Here is a 21,022-nt window from a genome sequence, read left to right on the forward strand (position 1 = left end):
GGAGTCAATTTCTTGATCCTTTCCAAGTGGGACAGATACAGAGATCTCCCTGAGGCACACACCTTTCCCACCTTTCTAGACTCACAGAATTATAGAATTGGTGTGGGAGATCTGCAGTCAAAACATAACTAGCAAGCACAATGTTAGCTGATATATGAAATAGGTTAAGACTATAGAGTTGTATTTCTGAACGGCTGATTCAGACCATAGAAATGTAAATGGTAAAGTAGGCATTGTTAGGTCATCCTCCTAAGAGTTTATCTCCTTCCTCACTCTCTTCTGTTTGAACCATGTAGCTGATCACATGTGTGAGACTGGTGCTCTGAGCTCAGACTCTATGTTTGAGGATCACAGAATCACAGAATCATAGATTTGGAAGAGACCACAAGGGCCATCGAGTCCAACCCCCTGCCAAGCAGGAAACACCATCAGAGCACTCCTGACATATGGTTGTCAAGCCTCTGCTTAAAGACCTCCAAAGAAGGAGACTCCACCACACTCCTTGGCAGCAAATTCCACTGTCGAACAGCTCTTACTGTCAGGAAGTTCTTCCTAATGTTTAGGTGGAATCTTTTTTCTTGTAGTTTGGAACCATTGCTCCGTGTCCGCTTCTCTGGAGCAGCAGAAAACAACCTTTCTCCCTCCTCTATGTGACAGAAGGATACTTCTCTGTATTTTGTACTCAAGAATAAAAGCAAGCCTCATATTTCCCTGAGAGAGGGATGTCTGTCAGTCTGATGGTGATACACTTGCCAAAGCCCTTGGTGCCCATAAGCGATAATGAGCAGGAACTGTGAAGGTAAGAGGAGCTCAGATGCCAGATTCTTGAACTTGGGGGGGGGGAACACCCCATGCAATGGAAATGGAAAACCAGGAGGGTGTTGTATGTCACAGGATTGTGCCTTGACTTCAAGGGGAACGCTGGGGAGATGGGTTTTGCTGCCAACCTAGCAGTTTGAAAGCACAAAGTGCAAGTAGATAAATAGGTACCGCTCCGGCGGGAAGGTAAACGGCATTTCCGTGTGCTGCTCTGGTTCACCAGAAGTGGCTTAGTCATGCTGGCCACATAACCCGGAAGCTGTACGCTGGCTCCCTGGGTCAATAAAGCGAGATGAGCGCCGCAACCCCAGAGTCGTCCGCAGCTGGACCTAATGGTCAGGGGTCCCTTTACCTTTACCTTATGTGTTTGCCTTGTACATTTATGAACACAGGGTGTTGAGAAGTGGCTGTCTGGACAAGGAGGGCTTTAGAGAACTCAGCATAAAGAGCAATGAGGCAACTGTGACTTTGGATCCCAGCACCAAAAGGGGGAAACTGGCAAATCTGAACCCAGGTCTCTCCTAGGAAAGTGAAGGACATGAAGCAGCATGAATAATTGAAGACTACTGTAGATCCACTATCCATAAAGTTCCAATTTTGAATTTGCTTTTGTGATAAGAATTTTAAAGTCTTAGATATATAATAAATGTTCATAAATGTACCAACCAAGCACGTACATAAATCAGCACAGGAAGACCGACCTGAAACCATTTTTGATTCCCAAACTGGCCAAATGTTTTCTCTGCAAGGTCAAAGGAAAATGGAAAAGCCTCCCCATTGTCTTTTCCTTCACAAATCCTGTCTTAAGGGTATGTCTGTCTGTGTTTGAATAGGGTGAGCCTGTGACCTGGCTCAGGAACTATTTATCATTACAAAAGACTGGCCAGGCTCCCCAGGGTATCCAGTCAAGTGAGCATTAACAGGTAACCTGTCAGACGAGATAAACAACGCACTCAGATTTCTGCTGTAGACCGCCTTTTCTGTGATGTAGGTATGATGTATCTGGGGGTGGGGGTCTTGAGTTACACCCTTACTGTGATGTATGTATGATGTATGGAGGGGTGGTCTGGAGTTCCAGGGCAGGGGATTTAAAATTTCTATATAAGGGCAGGCACACCTTTGTTCTGGGTTCCTCCTCCTTTCCTTCGTGTGAGAGGAGCACCCTGTTGCAACAGATCAATAAAGATCAGGCTTACTAGATGCTTTGCTTCTCAATATTCTCTGGTTGGCCTCTGTTATTTTCTCCTACCAATAGGGAACCTACGTAAGGACTCTATATGGGCTCTTGGATACCCAATAAGGGGGGAAAGGGCAGATTTTTGTTTACAACACTTTATTCTTGCAGGACCAGGCATCTGACTTTCCTTACCCCAACCCAAATAAGAAGATACCAATGAGATTGGTTATGGGTCCAAACAGGCCACAACTTTATTGAATACAGATGAAAGAGGTTTGGCTTGGGCATGGGGCAATCAAAATACTTCTGGCCCACCGCCGGAAGTGACGTGTGGCCAATCCAGGCGGGGGTTCCTAAGACTTACACCCAATAGGGTGACTCCCGCAGAGACCACCGTCTGGGGGAGTGCCTTCGGCCCTGGCCCTCCAGGGCACGTGGACATGGCCACTCCCCTCGGATTCCTTTAATGGGATTCCCCAGAGTTTGGAGGGGCAGGTGGAGACCACAACCTCTCCTCCATCCAAAACAAAGGATTGCCCCAATGCCCAACCAGTTGTGACGATTGCTATGAGGTAGGCAAAACCACCAGGTCAGTGCCAATAAGCCCAGTGAGCTTGAAGGACGGCGACCACTGCAGCCACAGCAAAGTCATTGACTATCAGCTTAAACCAGACTCCCTCAACCTCAGCCCTCCAGATGTTTTGAGACTACAATTCCCATCATCCCTGACCACTGGTCCTACTAGCTAGGGATCATGGGAGTTGTAGGCCAAAAACATCTGGAGGGCCGAGGTTGAGGAAGCCTGGCTTAAACCGAGGGTGGGTTGCCTGGGAAACCTGGCGCAGGAACAAACAGGCCGAGCTGCTTAAATAGGCAAGGGGGGGATACGAGGGAAGCCCACCGTCTGCTCCAGACAAGAGGGGCACAGTCAGTTTGTATTCCCCTATTGGGGCCCCAGTGAAGCCTCCTCTGTCCTGCAATGCCACCACACGAAAAGGGTGAGCTGGCTTGGCCAATGAATCCTGACCTGCCTGCTCTCACTGATCCATACAATGTTGGATTAGATTCAGACTAAGTCCTTCGACACAACATCACCAAGAGAAAGCTTTGCTATGGAAATGGGAAAACGCTTCCACTACACATTTTCACATCAAAGGTGTTTTGCAATGTTTTATTCCTGTGGTATTTGAGCAACACGGCATTTCCATCCAATCTCAGAGGGAAACAAATGCCCAAATTACTGGCATTTCCTCACAGGACGAAAATATTTCCCCACCCGCTGGGATTCTGGCCTTTAGCGGAGCTATGGATCCTTTTGTCCATGAGTCACTTGGAGACTTGGTGACTCACGGCGGCTGGAGCAGCCACAGGAATGTGCACCCGGCTTTGCAGAACAAATGCCAGAGAGTCGGTCTGAAACGGAGATGTGCTCAAAATCACAGGGGTGCTCACCAAATGCAGGGCTGCAGGGGAAAGGAGAGGAAGAGGAAAGTCTTGCATGACCACTGATGTCACAAAGGAAAAGGGTCACCTTATAATCCCACGGTGTCAGCCCATTAGTCCTCATGTTTGTCTCAGAGACTTTGTCAGAGATGAGGATGGGTCATGGTGGAATGACTATGGATGGCACAGATAGCAGTCAGGGGAAGTTCCTGAAGGGATTCCTCTCCCTATATCTATGAACCTTCTTGGTATCATTGTTTGCTCAGATGCTCTGCACTGAGGGATGTCTGGTGGGCACCCTAATTGTCCTATCAAATGCTAATGTTCTGTGTAAACTGTGTCTGGAACTAAGTGAAACATGCTAAATCCTCAGGAATATCACACCTCGGCCTGCCTGAGACACGGTAACCCCACCTTATGTGTGATGTAATTTCTGGCGGTTTGTAAAGGGGATGCAAACCCTTCAAAGAGATGTTTCTTCTTGGTTCTGGGTCTCTCTTGCCTGCTTGCAAGGAGGGAAGGGAACTCTGCTGCAACAGAAAAACAAAGATCTGCCTTGCTTTCACTGCATCCTGTCTCCATCCATTCATCTCTGACCGAGTGTGGTGTAGTGGTTAAGAGCGGTGGACTCGCGATCTAGTGAACCGGGTTCGATTCCCCGCTCCTCCACCTGCAGCTGCTGGGTGACCTTGGGCCAGTCACACTTCTCTGAAGTCTCTCAGCCCCACTCACCTCACAGAGTGTTTGTTGTGGGGGAGGAAAGGAAAAGGAGATTGTTAGCCGCTTTGAGACTCCTTAGGGTAGTGATAAAGCGGGATATCAAATCCAAACTACTACTCCTCCTCCTCCTCTCCTCCTCCTCCTCCTCCTCCTCCTCCTCCTCCTCTTCTTCTTCTTCTTCTTCTTCAGGGACTCAGTCCCTTGGGGAGCTGGGAAGCAAAAGCCAAACACCCCTATTTCTCTATAGTACCCTTTATGTGGTCCATTTAAGGGGGAAAGGAACATTTAGGAGGCTTGCTCCAAGGTAAAAGGTTGCAGGTTCCCTAAACGCAGCATGTCACCCTCTCTCTCAGCATGCAGATTATTGCACCTTTTCTGTTCTGTCTAAGATGGTTCAGAAGGAGGCAGGCAAGCAAGACAGACCTGGAATCATAGAATTGTATAGCTGGAAGGCACCCTGAGGGTCATGTAGACTAACCCCCTGCAATGCATGAATCTCAACCAAAGCAGCCATCTTGCAAATACGTGGGTTCAAACTTGTGAAGTGCAAAGTACAAGTACGGCATATCAGATGCAAAGAGCGCATGCTTGTAGAACATCAGTGCTTCGTTATAAGAATTTCTAGGTCTCAAATATAGAATAAGTCTTCATAAATGCACACATATCTAAATATATGAACCATGTGTCTGAAATAGTATGGGAGAGCCATCCGGAAGCCATTTTGACTCTCCCAATGACCTCAGATATTCCTCTGCGGTAAGGGAGGAAAATGGGGAAAGCCTTCCCATTGTCTTTTCTCTTACAAATCCTGTCTTAAGGATGTATTTGTGTATGAATAGGGTGAGCCTGTGACCTGGATTCAGCAACTAAGGTATTAACCATCACCAAAGAATGGCCAGGCTGCCCAGGTAATGCAATCAGTGACCATTATCAGGTATCCTGGAAGACAGGATTTTTGCTGTAGACCGCCTCCTTCTGTGATGTATGTACGATATGTTTTTTGTGTGGGGTGGTGGTCTTGGACTACAGGGTGGGCAATTTCAAGAATCCATATCAGGGGTTGTCAACCTGGCCCCCACTAGTGGGCGTTTCAGGATTCTAGGTGGGCAGTAGGGGGTTCTACAGCACAAGCTGAATCCTCCTTCCATTGAGCACCGGTGGGCAGTAAGGAAATTTTACCATCAAGAAAGATGCATTAGTGGGCGGTAGGTATAAAAAGCTTGACTACCCCTGGTCTATATAAAGGCTTGTGCATCATTGTTTGGGGTTCTCTCCTCCCGCCTGCGTGTGGGGAGTGGGGACCCTGTTGCAACAGCTCCTTGAATAAAGATCAGGCTTACTGAGAGCCAGTGTGGTGTAGTGGTTAAGAGCGGTAGACTCGTAATCTGGTGAACCGGGTTCGCTTCCCCGCTCCTCCACATGCAGCTGCTGGGTGACCTTGGGCTAGTCACACTTCTCTGAAGTCTCTCAGCCCCACTCACCTCACAGAGTGTTTGTTGTGGGGGAGGAAGGGAAAGGAGAATGTTAGCCGTTTTGAGACTCCTTCGGGTAGTGAAAAAGTGGGATATCAAATCCAAATTCTTCTTCTTCTTCTTACTAGCCTCTTTGCTTCTCAATATACTCTGGTTAGCCTCTGTTATTTTCTCCTACCAATAGGAAACCCACTTAAGGACTCTATACAGGGTCCGGAATACCCCATAAGGGAAAGGGAACAGTTTTTCTTATAACAGTTTCTTATGATGTATTTGGTTTGTGATTGGCGCATGGAATATCTGTGGCCTGGGCAAGAGCACTCCCTTCTGACTTTGAAGAGCCAGGACTCCATCTGGGACATAATCTGCCGCTGAGATCAGACAAGCCTTTCCTGGTCTGGCACACTGAAAGTGCACATTAATACCTTATTGACTGCCTATCTTTTATGTTTCATTAACTTGCAAAGGATTACAGTGCTGTTCACTGTCCCGCCCCTCCCCTTGAAAATCTTTGTATAATGAGACAGCTGTTGTGCATTATATTCCTTTTTAGTAAATTGTGTGGTTATAATGGGAAATTAAGCTACAAACCCTTGCAAGTTTATGACCTGCAACTGAATGCAGTCCCCTTTCATATTTTATAATATGCAACTTTCTTTTGTCAGACCTCGGAGGGGACAAAAATACTTGCTTGGGTCCCCACCACATGAAGGATCCCGAAACAAGTCAAATTAATTAAAAAAAATTTCCCTTACTTTTTCTGGCCATATGTAAACACCCCAGTAACATTACAAATTTAGTCATAAATCTGAACTACAGTTATCACTGTAAACCAATAACAACTGTGCAGATACTTACTATAGTGCTCTAAGTTAACAGTGATAATAAATCTGTCATAATCCCCATGGCAACCCACTTAGCTGCGCTGTAGGAGTCGCACGATGTTATTGATAAAATCTGCCGAACTCTGCTCTAGCTGACTCACCACACAGAATACTATTTCCATTTTATTATAACAACTCTACTTAAATGGTGATTTTATGTGGCAAGCCATATTTATTTTCCACAGCAGCTTTATTTTGTTTCTGTAACTTGCATGAGGCCCCGCGTCTAATACGGACAGGCCCTGGGCCCTGTGTAAGTTAAGAGAAAGCTGCAATCCTGTGCCCATGTCCTTAGGAGCAAACCCTGTTGAACATGCAATAAACATGCGCAGGCGTGGGCTGTGAGGTGATTTTATTTTGAGCCAGGTAGAGTAACAGAGGACTCACACACGATTCCTTTCAACTGGGGAAAACCTGTGGTTTAGCGCTGAATTGGAACAAACATAGGGCTACCATATGTCCAGATTTCCCTGGACATTACTGGGATTTCAAAGGTGGAAGCGACGCCCAGGGGGGAATTTTCAGAAGGCAGCATCGCATTTGTTTGGTGTTTTTGTGGGAAAAAAGGTCAACAACTCTGGGGTTTGTCAAATTTTGGGGGTATCCTGTGTTTTTTTTAAACTTTTTGAAATATGTTAACCCTATTACAATTCTTTTTAAGCTCCTGTGAGAATTCATTGGCTGGGATTTCATCCTGCGCTGTATTCTTGTTTTGCTGTTGTTGAGAAGTTTTGCAATGTCTGTGTTTTTGCACTCTTCCATAAGCCAGCATGGGAAATTCCATTTGGCCTTTGACTGGCAGTGATAGGTTCAGGGCAGATGTAATGAAGTATTTCTATAAACTTGTTCTCAGTGGTATTTGGCCAGACGTTGCTGGAAACAGAAAGCTGGGGCTAGATGGATCTTTAGTCAAATGCAGCAAGGCAATTGGTATGTTAAAGTTTGACACACCCTCTAAATAGCTCAGATTTACCATTCAACCTGGACTAAATACGCAATCACATGGTGTGTATTGACGTGCGCCCTTTACAGACGTTCCTTCATTTCGCCTCTGTGAAAGCTTAAAAGGAAAACCTGGAAAATCTGCTTTTCAAGTTTCCCCCTGCCAGGACTGCTACTAGCACTGCTGTTAGGCTGGAGGAGGAGGAGAAACAGCAGAAAAAACAGACACAGTCCCCCTCCAGATTCAACCATTACATGTGTGGGCCAGGCTTCAGCTACGAGTCTTGAACATAGCTTTCAACTGTCCCTTATTTGGCGGGAAACTCCCTTATCCCAGCGCCGTGTCCCGCTGCTGTCCTGGATTGATGATGTCCCTTAAATTTCCCAGGTTTCATGCTCGCCCGGCTCGGGAGGGAAGCAGTAGTTTGGGGTCCTCCGCTGCGAGAGAGAGCGCGTGCACAAGCTGCCACATCTCCGTCTCTCCCTTTTCCCCCTCAGGGGACGGGTGGTGGTGGGTGGGCAGGCAGCCCCTCTCTTGCGAGACTTCCATCGCACTGCCAGGGGAAGCCGGATGTGGTGGCGGCAGCTGAGGAGGCGTCCTGAGGGAGGAGGAAGAGGAGGGAATGGGGAGGGACGCAGAAGGGCGGCGCTTCAGCGGCCACTGCGGCGCTGCAACCGCCTCATGCCGGGCTTGCGGGCCAGAGTCTCTCTTCCTCCCTTCCTCTCTCGGGCGGGAAAGGGCTGATAGAACTCCTCGCACCAGGACGACAGCAGCCCCGATGTGCATAAGCTAAGCAAAATCCCTTATTTTGGCTGCTGATCCCTTATTTTCAAATCTGTAAATTGACAGCTATGGTCTTGAATAAGAAATCAGGTGATGTACATACATACAGGAAGAGGACCAGTTCTAAGGCTGCACACCTTAAAAGCACTTTCTTATTAGTATTCATGGTTACTGGAAGATTCTAGGCTGTCTAGTTTTTTTTTTTAATTTATGATTTTCAATTTTATAGATTTCAATAATTTTATAATCATTTCAACGTTTCAAAACTTGACTTCCTTTCTCCTCTTTCTGTGGTTCCTTAAATTTATTTTTAATATTTTCTGCATATCCAAATTAACTTAATTTGCTCATTTATTCATCTACTTTATACTCTTATAAAACTGCAGGCTATTACAGTAATCCCAATAATCCTGACATGTCTCTCAGTGTATGGTGCCCTCCAGTATGATGCTTCAGGCTGCTGAGAGTAGGTGGGTTATGAGCTCCTTATAGTGTTGGACATAACATTATGATGGCTGACTGGGAAAAGTTATGGACCACAGGTATGAAGTTTACGGCATGTAATGCCTTAAGAGAGAATATAATGAAAATGATTTACAGGTGGTACTTGACACCAGTCAAGCTTGCAAAAATGTATCATTTGCCCGATAATAAATGTTGGAAATGTAAAGAGATTGAAGGTACATTCTTTCACCTTTGGTGGACATGCCCAAAGATTAAGACCTTCTGGGAGATGATCTATAATGAAATGAAAAAGGTATTTAAATATTCCTTCCAGAAGAAACCAGAGGCCTTTCTCTTGGGCATGGTCGGCCAAGTGGTGCGAAAGGAGGATAGAACTTTTTTTATGTACGCCACAACAGCAGCAAGAATACTCATTGCAAAGTATTGGAAAACACAAGATCTACCCACCCGGGAAGAATGGCAGATGAAGGTGATGGAATACATGGAACTGGCTGAGATGACTGGCAGAATCCGGGACCAAGGAGAAGAGTCGGTGGAAGAAGATTGGAGAAAATTTAAAGTTTATCTTCAAAAATATTGTAAAATTAAGGATTGTTAGAAAGATGTTGGAAAAAGAAAATTATGTGGTTTAGGCAGAAATGACATAAAGGATTAAGTAAAAATGAATTGGTGAAAGAGAGAATGTAAAATTATAGTATATTAAGACAAATTATTAAGATAAAAACAAGGTTGGAAGGATTTGCTGAAACAATAATTTGAATTAGAATACAAAAATGGGAGGTGTGAGGAGGTCAAGGAAATAAGTAAAGGAAAGAAAGCTATGTAAAGGTTCGATTTGTTCTTTTTTTTTAACTGATTGTATTTTTTCTGTCTTTTTTTCCTTTCTTTTTTCTTTTTTTTCTTTTTCTTTTTGTAACCTTTAAAATTTGAATAAAGCTGCTTATAGTGTGAGTGTGCATTATTCTCTTGGAAAATATTCAGTAGGGCCAGTTCTGAGGTGGGTTCCATTACCTGTTTGGTTATTTTGCATATTTCTTGTAAGATTTCTGTCCAGAAGGATTGGATTTGGGGGCACTCCCACCACATGTGGAGGTATGCGCCTGTGGAAGTGCAGCCTCTCCAGCATTTTGGTGAGGTTCTGGGATGTATCAGTGCCAGTTTCTGTGGTGTTAGGTACCATCTGTAGGTAAATTTCAAGGTGAGTTCCTTTCTTTTGGCTGAGATGGGTAGGGTTTATTTTGTAGCCTATGTCGTGCTCCCATTGTTCTTTGATTGCGTTGAGGGGGTTTGTGAGATTTTGGAGCAGTATTTTATATATTGTGGATATCATTCCCTTACTGTGTCCCTCTGCTGTTAGGAGGAGGTTTTCAAAGGTAATCAAGGGCCTAGTGGCTGCTACTTTTACTGCTGGATTGTTTAAGAAGGCGTGTAGTTGGTGGTGTGTTAGTCAGGGTATTTGTGTGTCCCCTAGTTTGTCTTGTATTCCTTGTGTTGATATGGGTTTGTTATTTTTGTAGAAGTCTGCTACAGTCTGCTTGGCTTTATTTGGAAGTTCTGTGCCACACAATGGAATAGTGGGTGGTGAGTCAAAGGGATGGCGTTGGGGACAGTTTATCTACTTTTTCTTGGATTGTGTGAACCTGTTTAATGTTGTGGAGATTTCCCTTTGTTTGTTTTGGAGGAATGGGTATGCTGCGGTGGGAGTATTTTCAATTGTCACTCTCTCCAAGTGTACCCATTGTGTCTTCTCATCTTCTAGAATGCATGGGATTATGTGGTGCACTTGGTTGGTGATGTACCGTATTTTTCGCCCTATAGGACACACTTTTTCCCCTCCAAAAATGAAGGGGAAATCTGTGTGCGTCCTATGGGGCGAATGCAGGCTTTCGCTGAAGCTTGGAGAGCGAGAGGGGTCGGTGCGCACCGACCCCTCTCGCTCTCCAGGCTTCAGGAAGCTATCAGCAAGCCTGGGGAGCCCGTGGGAGTTCCCACAGGGCTCCCTAGGCTGCGGATAGCAGCCTGCTGCCTGGAGCGCTGAGCGGCTGGGGGGGGGGAATAATTTTTTTTCTTTATTCCCCCCCCAAAACTAGGTGCGTCCTATGGGTCGGTGCGTCCTACAGGGCGAAAAATACGGTACTATAATTCTGTGTTGGAGATTCCCCATCTTCCTTCTGGGGCAGGGAGTTGTAGGTATTTGGGGCTTATTTTTGGCTTTTTGTGTGAGAAAATAAATGAGTGTCATTTTTCCCCTGCCATTTATGGAGCTGGGTTGAGAGAATCCAGATTGGGAGGGTTTGGAATACGTAGGTTAATTTTGGGAGGGTGATCATTTTGACCATGGTTATTTTGTTTGAGAGGGTAAAGTTGATGTCGTTCCATTTCCTCAAGTCTCTGTTGATTTGCACCCCTAGGTATCTGAATTTGGTGTGGCAGAGTTTCATATTTGGGGTGTTGGTGAATTCCTTTTGGGTGTGTGTGTGTGTGTGTGTGTGTGTGTGTGTGTGTTGAAGCACATAACCTCAGATTTAGCAAAGCTCACCTGTAGGCCTCACACCGTATCAGATATGTTGAGTTCTTTGATTAGGATGATTGCTGTGTTTATAAGATTTGGTGTCATGACAAAGAGCCCTAGTTTATAGGTTTTACCTTTCATTTCCATTCCCTTGATATCAGGGGCAGCTCGGAGTCGGATTGCTAGGGGTTCCCGGGCTAGGATGAATAGGAAGGGAGCCAGTGGGCATCCTTGTTTTGTGCCCCTTTGGATTGCTATGGTATTGGAGCCCATACGATTAAGTCTGCATTTTGCTGAGGTAAATTTGTTTCCTAATTTGGAGAAAGCTGGGGTCAAATTACATGTTGGTAAATACTGCTATTAGGTATTTCCATTCCAAAAAATAAAGGCTTTGAGGATGTCCAACAACATAATCGTCAGTGGGAGTTTGGTTGTTTTGCTGTGTTTGATCAGATTCAGTAATTTCTTAACGGGATCTGTTATATTGCGGCCAGGGATGAAGCCAATCTGGTCTGGGGCTATTAATTGGCGTAGGAAAAAATTTAGGCAGCTGGCCAAGGTTGATGTGACTATTTCGAAGTCTTGATTTATCAATGAAATTGGGTGGTATGATTCTACTTTGAAACTATCCTTGAGTGGTTTTGGGATAGAGACTATTTTAGAAGAGGTCTAAGTTTTTATGATGTCATTAAATAGGCGTGTCATGTAGGGCATCAAGATTTCTTTGAATTACATGTAGAATTCTGCTGTAAAGCCATCCGGGCTTGGAGCTTTGTGTGGTTTCAGGTTTTTGAGGACTGTTTCCATTTCCTCTGGGGTGATAGGACCGTCCATGAATTCTTGTTCCTCTGCAGTTGAGGTCAGCATAGTCAGCCCTGCTAGGAAATTTCTGATATCCTGCTCAGATGGGTTGTGGGAGGTGTGGAGTAAAATTCAGTTTTCTTCACAGCGTGGGTTTCTCACTATAAGACAAAATTATAGGGTCAGAATGCTCACAGCACAGCAACTTGATTAGCAGACACTCCCGTGGGGCTTCATAATCAAATATTTGTTCACTGAAATGGAATCAAAGCAAAGGGTTTGTGAAGTAAGTCCCACAGCGCACAATACTGAAATAACAGATGGAAATTTAACAGAATTGAAACATTCTTTCTGTGCCGAGGCCTCTTTGAAGTGTGCAATTGAGCTCAGCCAAGAATGAGGGGGAAATGGACAATGTCAGCAAAGCAGAGCATTGGCTCTTCCCAGAAGATGCGTATCCCAGCATGCACTGCTAGTGACCACTGGTTTTTCTGGTGCTTTCCCCGGGGTCCAGATCCCGGCACGCACTGTTGCTGAGCATGCCCAGAAAAGATTTCTCAGAGGGAATGCCGTGACCACACTCATGATTTAGATTGGCTGGAGTTCTATCATTCGGACGGGGTTTTCAATGCAGCATTGCAATTTTGTTTTTAGCAGAAAGGGTTTGGCACCATTTTGCCCCAAGAGATGTGAAACTGAAGAATTTAATATTTTAGCAAACCAATCTGCCGTTCTAGGAATTTGCCATTTAAAAGAGGGGGCGGGAGAGAGAGAGAGCCAGAGAACGAAGAATTCCAAAATCACCTAATTGATTCAGAGAAAGAACAGAAACTATACCAAAATATGGGGCGCCACCCATTCAGAGTTATAACACTATTTAGTTCCCATTATGTCAATGAGATAATTAAGCAAGTCCCTCTTCCCTATTTAAATCAGCTGGATTTAAAAGTGCTTAACTTTGGCAATCAGTTGGGTGTTGTCAGTTCATGGTCTTAAAGCACAAGACCAGAACGTTCTTCTGTCCAAGACAGAACAAATAGTTTTTAAGAAGTCATTTGTTCTAAGAAAGACATCTCTTCCCATGATGTACATATGTCCCCCCCCCCAATTGTTGCCAATAATCATACAAGTTTTGTAGGTTTTTGAAATAATAATAATATAACTTGCTAAGCCTTCATGTGCAATAATTCTTGGCAACTGCCTTCGGTTCCCTGAAAAAAACTCATTAGCCTAAAAAAACAAACAAAATCTTCCTCTACAAACCCAAATTTTGCAGAAGCAAGAGCCCCAAGTCTTTAAGTTTCTGCTTTGGGGGTATGCAATGAAATCTTACTATTGGCAAATAGATAGGCTATGCAGTTATGCACTTCTATGCATGTTTAAAATCCACACACACATCAATAGAGATGTGCAGTTGAAGCCTTGCTGTGGTGCTCTGTCAGTGTGAGGTCCACTCAAGTCTAAACTACAAAGTCGTGGGGTCATGGTTTCAACAAAAACCTGACGTCGTCCGATTCACTCGAAAGTGGTGCCAAACACCTGAAAATGCCCCCCTGCAACGTTTGGTGGTAGAAACCCCACATTTCATGGTAGGCCATAAAATGAGCCCTTGGTGCTCTAACCCGCACAAAATCCATTGTCTGATTCACTTAAAAGCGGTGCAAAACACTTGAAAATGGCCCCTGCAACATTTGGTGGTTCAGACCCCACGTTTCACAGTAGGCCATAAAATGAGCCCTCAGCGCTCTAACCCACGGGGTCACGATTTCGCCAATAACCCAACGTCGTCCGATTCACTTGAAAGGAACACTAAACACTAACAAACGGCCTCCTGCAATGTTTGATCCCATGATTTCCCATGATCCCAAGAATGGATCATTGGAGATCTATGACTGGATCTCTAGACATTTTTGGGGGAAGCTCCAGTTATTATTGGAGCTGTGACTGAATAACGCAGATCGAATCCAGAGGGGAAATCTGTTGGAATTCTGCCTCGGTCAGAGGAATGTGCCACTCTTCAGGCACCGGCTGAATTCCTTACTGACCTCCCTCCTGCGACTCCCGGCAGGGAAAACAGACGAGGTCTGTAATTGGCGATTTTTCCCAGACGTGAGAAAAACACACCACTGCTTCTCCCTCTCCCTGCTATCCCCAGGGAGGGGAAACAGACAGACAGAAATGTATCTACATGCTTTTATTTCTGTCTTTTGCAGTCATACAGATAAACATGTCTGCTCACTCTTTACAACAGCAGAGAGAGTAAAACTCCACCCATGTACATCCTGTACAGGTCAGATGACACACACTGAGCTAACATCCGGTGCTCAGTACGGTGAATGGACTGCCCCTTTCTTGCCATGGTAACAGTCACAAACATCAACATCCTGTCTGGCTTTCCAGCCACCTGCAGCTGACAAAGCTGCCGCTTGCTGCTGCATTGCTTCTTTATGGTAACATCCTCCCCCTAAAGAATCAATGCGTGCTGCGAGCAATGCGTGATCCAGAGAAGAAAACAAACAGTTGTTATACATATAACATTCCCCTGTTGTTTCAGTTCCACCCTTGGAACTACCCGCCACTGGTTTTACCAATGTACCTCTCTGGTTGTTTGACTTCCAAGGAATGAGTGCTTCTGCATTACCTTGGTTAGCAACTCTCTGTTGTGCCTTTGTCTCTGACTCATACACAGCTTCAATCTGACCTTGGTTGTTTACAACAGCAACACATGCAATAGCTAGGTTGGCAAACTCTTTTGAATACCTCTTGGGTGGTACACCCTTTGTTGCTCTCTCAGACCTACGTAAGAGGTGCTATTCTTCTTTGCTTTCTGGTTCAGCCTCTGAACTCTCTGGAGAACCAGTACTAAGCGTAATTAGTGATTCGTCCTCCTCCTCTGAGGGTCTAGCCATTATGTGAGATTTCCTCTCAATGACTGTGACAGCTGAGCTGTCTGAGCTATCACTGTCATCATCAGTACTACTGAAATCAATAAAATCAACATCATCATCATCATCAGAATCATCTCCTGTGGGAAATGTGTGAACAATCGCTCTCTCCTGTTCAGGAGCACTCTCTAGAAATTTTGTGAGAATCACCTGACCAGATTCAGACAAAATTACTCTGTAGAGACCCTTTTCATAACCCACAAAAATGCCTCTGGCATTCTTTACTCCCCCCGGAGCTTCTGTCCTCACATGAGACCCAAAAACCTTGAAATGGGCAACAGAAGGTTTTCTATGGAACAGTTTCTCAAAAGGAGAACTTCCTAACTCTTTTGAAAACTTTCTCAACCATGTATAAGTATACGACATTAGCGACTCAGCCCAGTACTCATTTGGCAGATGTGAACTAAGCAATTGCGCCTCCATTCCCTTTTGCAATTCTTTGTTCACCCTAACACAGACACATCTCTTCCATGCTTCTTCGGAAGCAGCAACCCTGTGTCTTATCCCTTTCTTCTGCAGGAACCTCTGGAAATCCTGTAAAAGAAAAATTGGCTTCTCATCTGTGCAAAGACAATCTATGTCAGCATCATGCATATTTTTAACCTTGTCACAAAACTCTTTAAACCTTTCTAAGGCTTCTTTTGGTCTCTCCAAAAGATAAATCCAGACAAAACCTGTGAAAGAATCCACACATATTAGGTAATACTTTGCATTGCCTCTAGATGGTGCTAGAGGACCAATCACATCAGCATACACCTGCTGAAATGCCTTGTCGACCCTCGAGGTGACCTGCTTGGCATTCTTCTTGGCTACACCTGCAAAAGAGATCATGTTAGAATTACATTTCATGTAATCACATTGATCAAAAGTCAACAAATACAGTCCATCTTTCTCTTTGGCAGAAAGATACAACTCTCCATCTTTGTAGATCTCGCAGCTCTCATCATCATAGGACAGTTTTAGTCCCTTCTTAGCAATCTGCGAAACGCTGAGCAGATTGTACTTCAACTCTGGAACCAAATAAACATTGTTTATAGTCAAGTTCAGACTTTCAAGATACACAGTCCCAATTCCGGTGGCTTCCAGCTCCTGACCGTTGGCCTGTTGTACAGCGAAGCTTTGCTTCTTAAACGTCGAAAATAGCTGTCTGTTTGGGGACATATGAACCGTCGCTCCTGTGTCTAGAACGAAAGAATTCCCCACTTCTGGTGTGGCTTTTAGCGACATCAAAGCCTTTGCAGGCTTCGCCTGTGACTTGGTATGACTTTTGCCTGATGCCTCAGATTTCGTAGAGCTTCCCTTGGTTCCTTTGTGCTGACGTGGCTTCTTACAGTTCCGCTGAAGATGCCCAGTCTGTCCACAATTGTAACATCGGACAACGTTCAAAGCTACAGCATTTTCTCCAGTAGCAGTAGCAGTGGGGGTGTTAGAACTCCGTTCTTCTCTCCCCCTGTCCTTGACCTGCAGTGCAGCAAGTCTGTCCTGTTCGTTCAGCACCACGGCAAACACCCTCTCCGAGGTCAAATCCTGCGCCGGAAGGGACCCAAGCTGACTGGCAACGGTTTTGTAAGTCCGATTCAGGCTGTTGATCACCATAAAGCAAAACACTTCCTCCTGCAGACGGAAATTGCGTTCCACCATCTGTTGCCGCAGATATTTCATTTCCGTCAGGTGCGCTTGAACATATCCATCAGGCGCAAGCCTCAGATTGGTCAGCTTTTCAAAATACAGCAACGCTGAAGAACCTGTATCTCTCTGATGTGTCCTTCGCAATGTGTCCCAAACCTCTCGTGCGTACTCTAAATCCTGTATATGCACAAGCTGAGAGTCTGACACACACAGAATTATAGCCGTCCTGGCCTTCACATTCTGTGACTCCCAAGCACGCGTTGGTGCTGCAGGGATGGGGTTATCAATCACCCCAAACAATCTCTGATTCTGCAGCAGGGCCTTCATCTTAATAGACCAAGATGAATAATTGTCATTAGTCAGGAGGGGTGGATATGGCAAGCCTCCCCCCTTCTTGGCATCCATTTTGAGTCCTTGCATTTAACTCTCAAGCACCAGCCTGCTAAAAACCCAATAGCTGGTTTGTTTACGCTCTTGGGCACCTTGGCAGCTCTAACGCTGGCTGCGTTGGAAATTCCCTTCCAAGAGCTTGTGAGACTCTAGCCAAAACAAACGTTGTTTTTCTCCTTTCTCAGGCATAGCCTGATAGTCCAGGCCTTCTCAGTAGCTTTCCACCACACTGTCGGGAGTTGCTAAGCAACTGTGCATTCCTTTCTTGTGCAGGAAACCTTATCAACCACAAGAATTTCTGGAATGCAGAGCCTGTCTCTCGGAGCTGTTTTTCCCAAACGCTGCTCCCGTGAACCAGAGAATGAATCAATCTGCGTTCACACTTTTAAGCCCGAAATTCTCATACCTTGGGCTCCGTGGCTTGGCTGTCAGCTTCGTCTGTTCAGCGCCTGGCTGTAGACAGACGTTATCTTCTTTCCGTAGGATCAACCTCTCATTGCAGACTTCCATGGAGCGAAGAAAACAGCAGCTCTGCTACTATTGTTGCAGACTTCCATGGATCGATGAAACCATCGGCTCTGCTACCACTGTTGGAATTCTGCCTCGGTCAGAGGAATGTGCCACTCTTCAGGCACCGGCTGAATTCCTTACTGACCTCCCTCCTGCGACTCCCGGCAGGGAAAACAGACGAGGTCTGTAATCGGCGATTTTTCCCAGACGTGAGAAAAACACACCACTGCTTCTCCCTCTCCCTGCTATCCCCAGGGAGGGGAAACAGACAGACAGAAATGTATCTACATGCTTTTATTTCTGTCTTTTGCAGCCATACAGATAAACATGTCTGCTCACTCTTTACAACAGCAGAGAGAGTAAAACTCCACCCATGTACATCCTGTACAGGTCAGATGACACACACTGAGCTAACATCCGGTGCTCAGTACGGTGAATGGATTGCCCCTTTCTTGCCATGGTAACAGTCACAAACATCAACATCCTGTCTGGCTTTCCAGCCACCTGCAGCTGACAAAGCTGCCGCTTGCTGCTGCATTGCTTCTTTATGGTAACAAAATCCTGGTAAATGTTTTCCAAATAAGGTGAACTAAGTAGTATACAATAACACACACACATTTAACTTGTGCACATTCAGCTTAATGTGCTTTGCATTTTTTTCTTTAATTTTTTTAAAAGGGGTATGTGTCCAGGAAAAAAGACTTTGGTGATGCCATTGAGCATTGCTCCCAATGTGTTTTGACTATATGCGATTTTGGCTATACAGTGGTACCTCAGGTTACATACGCTTCAGGTTACATATGCTTCAGGTTACAGACTCCGCTAACCCAGAAATAGTGCTTCAGGTCAAGAACTTTGCTTCAGGATGAAAACGGAAATCGTGCTCCGGTGGCGCGGCAGCAGCAGCAGGTCCCATTAGCTAAAGTAGTGCTTCAGGTTAAGAACAGTTTCAGGTTAAGTACAGACCTCCGGAACGAATTAAGTACTTAACCCGAGGTACCACTGTAGGCGCAATCCATGGGACATAACCCTCGTATAAGTTGAGGGCTTACTTTACATCAGAAAGAAATGGGGGGGGGGGAGAGACTTTGCCATTTGTACCTTGTTGAGAGCAGAGAGACATTCACACACAAAACCTCCCTCACAGCCTATCAGAGCATGTGCTACCTCAGCAAAGATCATGCTATGTTTATGGGTTGCTATGCAGTGGGTGGCGCTGTGGTCTAAACCACTGAGCCTCTTGGGCTTGCCGATTGGAAGGTCAGTGGTTCAAATCCCTGTGACAGGGTAAGCTCCTGCCCAACTTAGCAGTTGAAATCCCAGCTCCTGCTAACCTAGCAGTTTGAAAGCATGCCAGTGCAAGTAGAGAAACAGGTTCCGCTGTGGCGGGAAAATAAATGGCGTTTTCGTACGCTGTGGTATCCATCACAGTGTCCTGTTGTGCCAGAAGTGGCTTAGCCCTGCTGGCCACATGATGTCTGTGGACAAATGCTGGCTCCCTTGGCCTGAAAGTGAGATGAGTGCCGCAACCCTATAATCACCTTTGATTGGACTTAACCACAGAGCCTAGGGCTTGCCAATCGGAAGGTCGGCGGTTCGAATCCCCGCAAAGGGGTGAGCTCCCATTGCTGGGTCCCTGTTCCTGCCAACCTAGCAGTTCGAAAGCACATCAAAGTGCAAGTAGATAAATAGGTACCGCTCCGGCGGGAAGGTAAACGGCGTTTCCGTGCACTGCTCTGGTTCGCCAGAAGCGGCTTAGTCATGCTGGCCACATGACCCGGAAGCTGTGCTCTGGCTCCCTTGGTCAATAAAGCGAGATGAGCACCGCAACCCCAGAGTCGTCCGTGACTGGACCTAATGGTCAGGGGTCCCTTTACCCTTTACCTTTACCTAACCATCCAGGGGTCTTGTACCTTTTTTTTTTTTTTTTGCTATGCAACACCTCCACATCCCCTATATGCCTAGGTGATAGTGACAACAACATCAACCTTTAAGTTTTAATTCTGTAAAAGTTTTTAAATTATTTTTTATTTCTATGCTTTTAGTGGTTCTTATCTTCTTATGTTTATATGCAAGCCTCCTTGAGGCCCATAATGGGAAAGGTAGGATATAAATAAAGATATCATCACCAGCACATTTGTCCTGATTTTTAGTTTTGAGAATATGGCAACCCTAGTTCCTGGTTGAGGATCAAGTTTTCTCTTTGCGCTGTTTTCCTGATTTAAATCCCCTCTGAAGCTGCCTGCTATTGGGTGGGAGGAACATGAGGTACCTATATTATACCAGTCTCCCCTTTGCCACTGCACCCCTTCCAGCTTTCACGACGTATGCCAGCTTAGGGGTGTGAGGGATTTACATGTGGGGAAATGGCACAAAGTGGTGTGTTTTCGAACTGCTAGGTTGGCAGGAGCTGGGACAGAGCAACGGGAGCTCACCCCGTCGCAGGGATTCGAACTGCCGACCTTCTGATCGGCAAGCCCTAGGCTCTGTGGTTTAGACCACAGCACCACCCGCTATGGTATCTGCAAATTATGTCTGCAAATTAATTTGCAGCATGCTCTCAGTGGCACATGAGGGAGCATGAAATACTTCCGTAACCTCTTTAAAGATAAGGCAAACACAGAGAGCACTCTATTGGAAACATGGGGTGTCAGAATATTGACAAATATTAGCAATAATCGCGCCTCGGATTAACCTCATTGGCTACGATACTGCCACTGCGCAAAGCCAAGGCACGTAAGAGATTTAACATGGAAGCCTACTGGCCTAAATATTGGGAAATAATTGAAAAAATTGGAGACAATTGGAGGCTGCTGAGCTTGGAAAAATTGAAAAACAAGGTGCGAGATTGGTTGCATTATGCTCAAATCCAGGAGGTTTTTAAAGTGGATAAAAAGGTTGGATTCCAGGTGGAAAAATCGAAACTAGAGACAGAACTGTTAGAGCCAAAAAATAAATTACTTTCGAGAATGTATAATTTGCTGCTTAAATGGAATACACAGGACGAGACAGTCAAATCCGCCATGATAAAATGGGCACAGGACTTGGGGCACAACATTATGTTTGAAGACTGGGAAAGGTTATGGAACACCGGAATGAAATTTACGGCATGTAGTGCCTTGAAGGAAAATATTATGAAAATGATATACCGGTGGTACATGACCCCAGTCAAACTTGCTAAGATATATCACCTGTCTGATAACAAATGTTGGAAATGTAAAGAGGCGGAAGGGACATTCTTTCACCTCTGGTGGACTTGCCCGAAAGTGAAGGCCTTTTGGGAGATGATTCATAATGAACTAAAAAAGGTACTTAGATATACCTTACCTAAGAAACCAGAGGCCTTTCTTCTGGGCATTGTGGACCAGAGAGTACTTAAGAAAGATAGAACTTTTTTTATGTATGCTACCACAGCAGCAAGGATCCTGATTGCTAAGCATTGGAAGACACAAGATTTACCCACGCTGGAGGAATGGCAGACGCAGTTGATGGACTATATGGAACTGGCTGAAATGACTGGCAGAATCCG

The 21,022-nt window shown here is 45.3% G+C and overlaps 1 long non-coding RNA gene across 1 annotated transcript in view; it reads left to right on the top strand.

Moving 5' to 3' along the window:
- Nucleotides 1–729: 729 nt before the first annotated feature.
- Nucleotides 730–21,022, top strand: part of LOC309344040 — a 49,989-nt gene continuing 29,696 nt past the window's right edge. Inside the window, exon 1 of the long non-coding RNA XR_014157570.1 lies at nucleotides 730–799. This is a non-coding gene — a long non-coding RNA (uncharacterized lncRNA). The remainder of the gene's footprint in view (nucleotides 800–21,022) is intronic.

This window comes from Podarcis erhardii (genome assembly GCF_964252035.2).
Source record: "Podarcis erhardii genome assembly, chromosome: 6".
NCBI lineage: Eukaryota > Metazoa > Chordata > Lepidosauria > Squamata > Lacertidae > Podarcis > Podarcis erhardii.